Consider the following 7,186-nt stretch of genomic DNA (forward strand, 5'->3'; position numbering starts at 1 on the left):
GGAGTGAGCAAAGCTTGCAAACCATAATAATTCAAGAGTAAGGCCTGAGAAGCTTTGCTTTTCTTGTCAACAAACTACCTAAGGGAATACTAATATTCCAGTGTCCTTAAGACTGATCACCTCGGGAAAAGGAAGTCGCAACATCAACAACTAGGGCATTCCACCCTTTGACCAGTCTTTCCCTGCACCTGAAGGAGGCCCACTAGCAAGAACTACTGTGCCAGTGGAACATCACTTTCTGGCTCTTTGCAGTTCCAGCTCCTGCTCTACAAGAGCCCAGCACCCTATGAGAGCTAAAGAACGTGCAAACCTCCTGTTATCTTAAGCATCTTGTCCCCCACCCCTTTTTTTTAATTTTTGTCCTTTGTTATCATTAGTCAAGAAACATGCCTGCCCTTTTATTCTGTAATTTTAGGGTGTGAAAGCATGGTGTATATGAAAACCTGTAGTGTCTACACAGGGAAAGGGCTAGAAAGTAAGTTCCCCTGATGTAAACAGCCCTAAACATAGTCTCTTAAGTATACTCATTAAAGTGTACCATAACTGTTTAAGAGCCCTAAGGAACTTTTAAGTTGTCAGCTGTAAACTGATAAACAAAAGATGTAGAACTGCTGCTTATCAGGGTGTTCTTTTAAAGCCCGTATTATAATATCTGTTGGAGGAAGGTGAGGAAAGGGTTAGTCACCACAGAAGAACTGACTGAAATCTATGGAAGATTGGAAATGGGCTCTGAGGTTGTGGTTCAGACTTTAGATAATAATTGTTTCAGCAGCAAAATCTTTAACCAGCTCCAAGTTATAGATTCGATTTGGGTAAAATTCTTTAAATTAGGGTTTATAAGTAAGGCATGGATATTTTTATTAATGTCATGGACAGAATGTAGGCAATGAACAGCAAATCATGAATTTATTGAGAAGCCTGAGGCCTTCCGCTGCCTGGGGCTGAAGCCCAAGCTCCGCTGCCACCCAGGGCTGAATTATTGGAATTTTCAAGAAGTCAGAGAGGTCTTGTAAAATCACAGAATCTGTGACAGATTCATAGCCTTATTTATAAGCTATCTCCTGATATCCCTTCTTAGAATGTATAAGGATAATTTGTTGTATTAATCTGATGATTTAATTTGAAGATTTAATTCCAATCCAGTACTGAGACTAATTTGTTGATTTATTGATCTGATAGATGTATTGCTTTCATCTTAGTTTAGTTTAATATTAACAATATTTTGGCTTTGGTTGTATGTTTTCTTGATTTTGTTTAATTTTTGTAAAACATTTATAAAACTGATATTGAAGCATATTTTTTCAATAAGCAACATAGATCCAGAACCTTTGAGAACATAACATAAGAACGGCCATACCGGGTCAGACCAAAGGTCCATCTAGCCCAGTATCTGTCTACCGACAGTGACCAAAGCCAGGTGCCCCAGAGGGAGTGAACCTAACAGGCAACGATCAAGTGATCGCTCTCCTGCCATCCATCTCCATCCTCTGACGAACAGAGGCTAGGGACACCATTCTTACCCATCCTAGCTAATAGCCATTTATGGACTTAGCCACCATGAATTTATCCAGTCCCATTTTAAACATTGTTATAGTCCTAGCCTTCACAACCTCCTCAGGTAAGGAGTTCCACAAGTTGACTGTGCGCTGCGTGAAGAACTTCCTTTTATTTGTTTTAAACCTGTTGCCTATTAATTTCATTTGGTGACCCCCTAGTTCTTGTATTATGGGAATAAGTAAATAACTTTTCCTTATCCACTTTCTCAACATCACTCATGATTTTATATACCTCTATCATATCCCCCCTTAGTCTTCTCTTTTCTAAGCTGAAGAGTCCTAGGCTCTTTAATCTTTCCTCGTATGGGACCCTCTCTAAACCCCTAATCATTTTAGTTGCACTTTTCTGAACCTTTTCTAGTGCTAGAATATCTTTTTTGAGGTGAGGAGACCACATCTGTATACAGTATTCGAGATGTGGGCATACCATGGATTTATATAAGGGCAATAATATATTCTCAGTCTTATTCTCTATCCCCTTTTTAATGATTCCTAACATCCTGTTTGCTTTTTTGACCGCCTCTGCACACTGCGTGGACATCTTCAGAGAACTATCCATGATGACTCCAAGATCTTTTTCCTGACTCGTTGTAGCTAAATTAGCCCCCATCATGTTGTATGTATAGTTGGGGTTATTTTTTCCAATGTGCATTACTTTACATTTATCCACATTAAATTTCATTTGCCATTTTGTTGCCCAATCACTTAGTTTTGTGAGATCTTTTTGAAGTTCTTCACAATCTGCTTTGGTCTTAACTATCTTGAGTAGTTTAGTATCATCTGCAAACTTTGCCACCTCACTGTTTACCCCTTTCTCCAGATCATTTATGAATAAATTGAATAGGATTGGTCCTAGGACTGACCCTTGGGGAACTCCACTAGTTACCCCTCTCCATTCTGAGAATTTACCATTTATTCCTACCCTTTGTTCCCTGTCCTTTAACCAGTTCTCAATCCATGAAAGGACCTTCCCTTTTATCCCATGACAGCTTAATTTACGTAAGAGCCTTTGGTGAGGGACCTTGTCAAAGGCTTTCTGGAAATCTAAGTACACTATGTCCACCGGATCCCCCTTGTCCACATGTTTGTTGACTCCTTCAAAGAACTCTAATAGATTAGTAAGACACGATTTCCCTTTACAGAAACCATGTTGACTATTGCTCAACAGTTTATGTTTTTCTATGTGTCTGACAATTTTATTCTTAACTATTGTTTCGACTAATTTGCCCGGTACCGATGTTAGACTTACCGGTCTGTAATTGCCGGGATCACCTCTAGAGCCCTTTTTAAATATTGGCGTTACATTAGCTAACTTCCAGTCATTGGGTACCGAAGCCGATTTAAAGGACAGGTTACAAACCTTAGTTAATAGTTCCGCAACTTCACATTTGAGTTCTTTCAGAACTCTTGGGTGAATGCCCTCTGGTCCCGGTGACTTGTTAATGTTGAGTTTATCAATTAATTCCAAAACCTCCTCTAGTGACACTTCAATCTGTGACAGTTCCTCAGATTTGTCACCTACAAAAGCCAGCTCAGGTTTGGGAATCTCCCTAACATCCTCAGCCGTGAAGACTGAAGCAAAGAATCCATTTAGTTTCTCCGCAATGACTTTATCGTCTTTAAGCGCTCCTTTTGTATTTCCATCATCAAGGGGCCCCACTGGTTCTTTAGCAGGCTTCCCGCTTCTGATGTACTTAAAAAACATTTTGTTATTACCTTTGGAGTTTTTGGCTAGCCGTTCTTCAAACTCCTCTTTGGCTTTTCTTATTACACTCTTGCACTTAAGTTGGCAGTGTTTGTGCTCCTTTCTATTTGCCTCACTAGGATTTGACTTCCACTTTTTAAAGGAAGTCTTTTTATCTCTCACTGCTTCTTTTACATGGTTGTTAAGCCCATAGGCGGCAGGTTTGTATAATTTTTGGTGGGGCCCAAAATGATGGTGCCCCCCCCGCTCCCGCCCTGTAAGCCGATATAAAATGAAGCTACAACGTGTCAGTGCCACAAGATTACAAGGGTCAATTAAAAGTGGAAAGTCAGAAGCAGCACTTGCCTACTTCAATATACAGTATTATATTTTCTTGCACCTGTTGTGATGAAGTGGGAATGTTCTTAATATTTTCTCTGAATACTGTGTGGGTGCCTCAGTTTCCCCTGCAAGATGCCAACTGAAGGTGTTGGGGACAAAGAGATCAGGTGGCCTCCTTGTCCGGAAGAGACACAGAGGCCAGAGGAGGGAGTGTCAGTTTGGAGCTGGCTGGGGAAATGGGGAGAGACTCAGAACTTGGTTCTGGGCTCCCCATCCCCAAAGATGGACCTGACAGAGGGGTTCTGTTTTCTGTACCAACAAGCTCTGTTTAAACTGTGTTCCCATCATCTAATAAACCTTCTGTTTTACTGTCTGGCTGAGAGTCACATCTGACTGCGGAGTTGGGATGCAGGGACCTCTGGTTGCCCCAGGACCCGCCTGGGCAGACTCGCTGTGGAAAGTGCATGATGTGGAAGGGCAAGCTGAATGCTCCGAGGTCAGACCCAGGAAGGTGTAAGCTTCTTGCCCTGGAGACAGTATGCTCCAAGAGAGGAGGCTCCCCCAGAGTCCTGACTGACTTTGTATGGAGTTGTTCCAAAGCATCACAGCATCCCCTTCCACACCATGCACTTCCCAGAAGTCCGCACAGGCACTGACACTCCCTGCTCTGGCCTTTGTCTCTTTTCCAGGCATTAGGAGGCCACCCGATCTCTCTATTCTCCAACACCTTCAGTTGGCACCTTGCAGGGGAAACTGATTTGGGTGAAATGAAGTAAAAGCTGCCCAAACCGAGCTTGAGCACTCCTGAATTTTGAGGTGTTCAAATCTGGAAGGCAGGTGCTGGGGGTGGGAGAGGGCTGTGGGCTCCATGGGGGAGCATGGCAGCAACTATCTGGAGCTGCACGGAGCCAGACATGCTGGTCTGAGTGGCACAGTAAGAGGTTTGGGGGTTGGAGAAGGGGTAGGGGGTTCCGGGGGGCAGTCAAGGGACAAGGAGCAGGGGGGGTTGGATGGGGCAGAAGTTCGGAGGGGCAGTCAGGGGATAGGCAGCAATTGGATAGGCATGGGAGTCCAGGAGGTTTATCATGGGACAGGTAGGGGGTGGGGTCCTGGGGGGAAGTGGGGTTGGGTCTCAGGAGGGGGCAGTTGGGGACAAGGAGAAGGGAGGCTTAGATAGGGGCTGGGGTCCCAAGGGGCAGTTAGGGGCAGGGGTCTCGGGAGGGGGTAATCGGGGGACAAGGACCAGTGGTGCTTAGATAGGGGGTGGAGGTCCTGGGGGGCAGTTGGGACAGGGGTCTGGGGAGGGGGCAATTAGCGGCCAGGGGCTGGGATTCAAAGGGCTCTGGGCTCCCCACAGTTGCAGGCAGCGCAGAGCCCTCTGACTCCCGGCTGCGGCTGAGATTTAAAGGGCTCTGGGCTCCCCGCGGTTGCAGGCAGCCCAGAGCCCTCTGATTCCCAGCTGCGGCTGAGATTTAAAGGGCTCTGGGCTCCCCGCCGCAGCGGGCAGCGCAGAGCCCTCTGACTCCCGGCCGCGGCTGGGATTTAAAGGGCTCTGGGCTCCCCGCGGTTGCAGGCAGCGCAGAGCCCTCTGATTCCCGGCCACGGCTGAGATTTAAAGGGCTCTGGGCTCCCTGCTCCTGCAGGCAGCCCATAGCCCTCTGACTCCCGGCCGCGGCTGAGATTTAAAGGGCTCTGGGCTCCCCGCAGTTGCAGGCAGCCCACAGCCCTCTGACTCCCAGCTGCGGCTGAGATTTAAAGGGCTCTGGGCTCCCCGCCGCAGCGGGCAGCCCAGAGCCCTCTGACTCCCGGCCGCGGCTGGGATTTAAAAGGCTCTGTGCTCCCCGCGGTTCCAGGCAGCCCAGAGCCCTCTGACTCCCCTGTGCTCGAAGCAGGGGAGAAACCTAGCTCCAAATATTGGTGGAGTAGAGCCCCTGATTGTCAATATTCCTGGGGCTTTAGCCCCACGAGCCCATATAAGTTGGCGCCCATGGTTAAGCCACGGTGGCTCTTTTTTAGTTCTTTTACTGTTTTTCTTAATTTGGGGTATACATTGAAGTTGGGCCTCTATTATGGTGTCTTTAAAAAGGGCCCATGCAACTTGCAGGGATTTCACTTTAGTCACTGTACCTTTTAACTTTTGTCTAACTAACCCCCTCATTTTTGTATAGTTCCCCCTTTTGAAATTAAATGCCACAGTGTTGGGCAGTTGAGGTGTTCTTCCCACCACAGGGATGTTGAATGCTATTGTATTATGGTCACTATTTCCAAGCGGTCTTGCTATAGTTACCTCTTGGACCAGCTCCTGCACTCCACTCAGGATTAAATCTAGAGTTGCCTCTCCCCTTGTGGGTTCCTGTACCAGCTGCTCCATGAAGCAGTCATTTAAAGTATCGAGAAATTTTATCTCTGCATTTCGTCCTGAAGTGAAATGTTCCCAGTCAATATGGGGATAATTGAAATCCCCCACTATTATTGGGTTCTTAAGTTTGATAGCCTCTCTAATTTCCCTCAGCATTTCATCATCACTATTACTGTCCTGGTCAGGTGGTTGATAATAGATCCCTAATGTTATATTTTTACTAGAGCATGAAATTTCTATCCATAGAGATTCTATGGAACATGTGGATTCGCTTAAGATTTTTACTTCATTTGAATCTACACTTTCTTTCACATATAGTGCCACTCTTCCCCCTGCACGACCTGTTCTGTCCTTCCGATATATTTTGTACCCCGGAATGATTGTGTCCCATTGACCTAGAAGCCTGACCAGCTCTCCCGAATTAGCTGTTGGTTCTCTCACAGTCAACTTAATCCCATTTCTGACTGGATTTTTTTTTTTAATCTATTACAGTTATTAAACTGGGTGGTTATTTGTCTTTCCATCTCAGAGCAAAAATATTTCTCTATTTGGTTCCTGTTTACTTTGTGCATTTGATATCACTTTTTGCATAGTTAGCACTTTGTGTATTCACTATCTTCCTAGTAATCTTGCAGGCCCCAATCCCGCAAGGAGCAATCTACACAGAAAATGGGGGGCAGATAATTTTTTTCCCTATTAGCTGGTTGTTTCTGCTAAAATAATCAGCATATAATTAATGCTGATATTTAAATTGTTTTTAAGACTCAAGAGTTAACATCTCATTGAGATGAATGGGCAGTTCACACCTCTGAGTTAATATTAGGACAAAAACACTATACCAATTTATGCTTTGCAAAAAAAACCTTGAAAATGTGAACACGCAAGGGCTAGAAACACTTTAAAAATGAATGATTAGATTTTGGAACAATTTTGCAGAGCAAGGAGTGGATTCCAGGATTTTGGAATATATTGGGCCCTGTTCATGTTACAGCCTGGTTACTGAGTGCATTCAGTACATACTGTATTTCTGGGCTCAACTCAGTTTTCATGTTAGATTTGTAATTTACCTTTCAAGAAAAGTGTTTTCCTCTAGCGAATTTGTTATGTTAATGTGGTTCTTTGTATTTAAAAGGTCACTGTCTTCCTTATTTTTGAAATAACTTTAATCTAAGTTGTTAGAAATTTAGGCCCCAGACTGAAAACATTTATGGATGTGCATAACCCTACTGAAATCAGTCAGCCTAC

This window comes from Mauremys mutica, chromosome 1 (assembly GCF_020497125.1).
Source record: "Mauremys mutica isolate MM-2020 ecotype Southern chromosome 1, ASM2049712v1, whole genome shotgun sequence".
Lineage (NCBI taxonomy): Eukaryota > Metazoa > Chordata > Testudines > Geoemydidae > Mauremys > Mauremys mutica.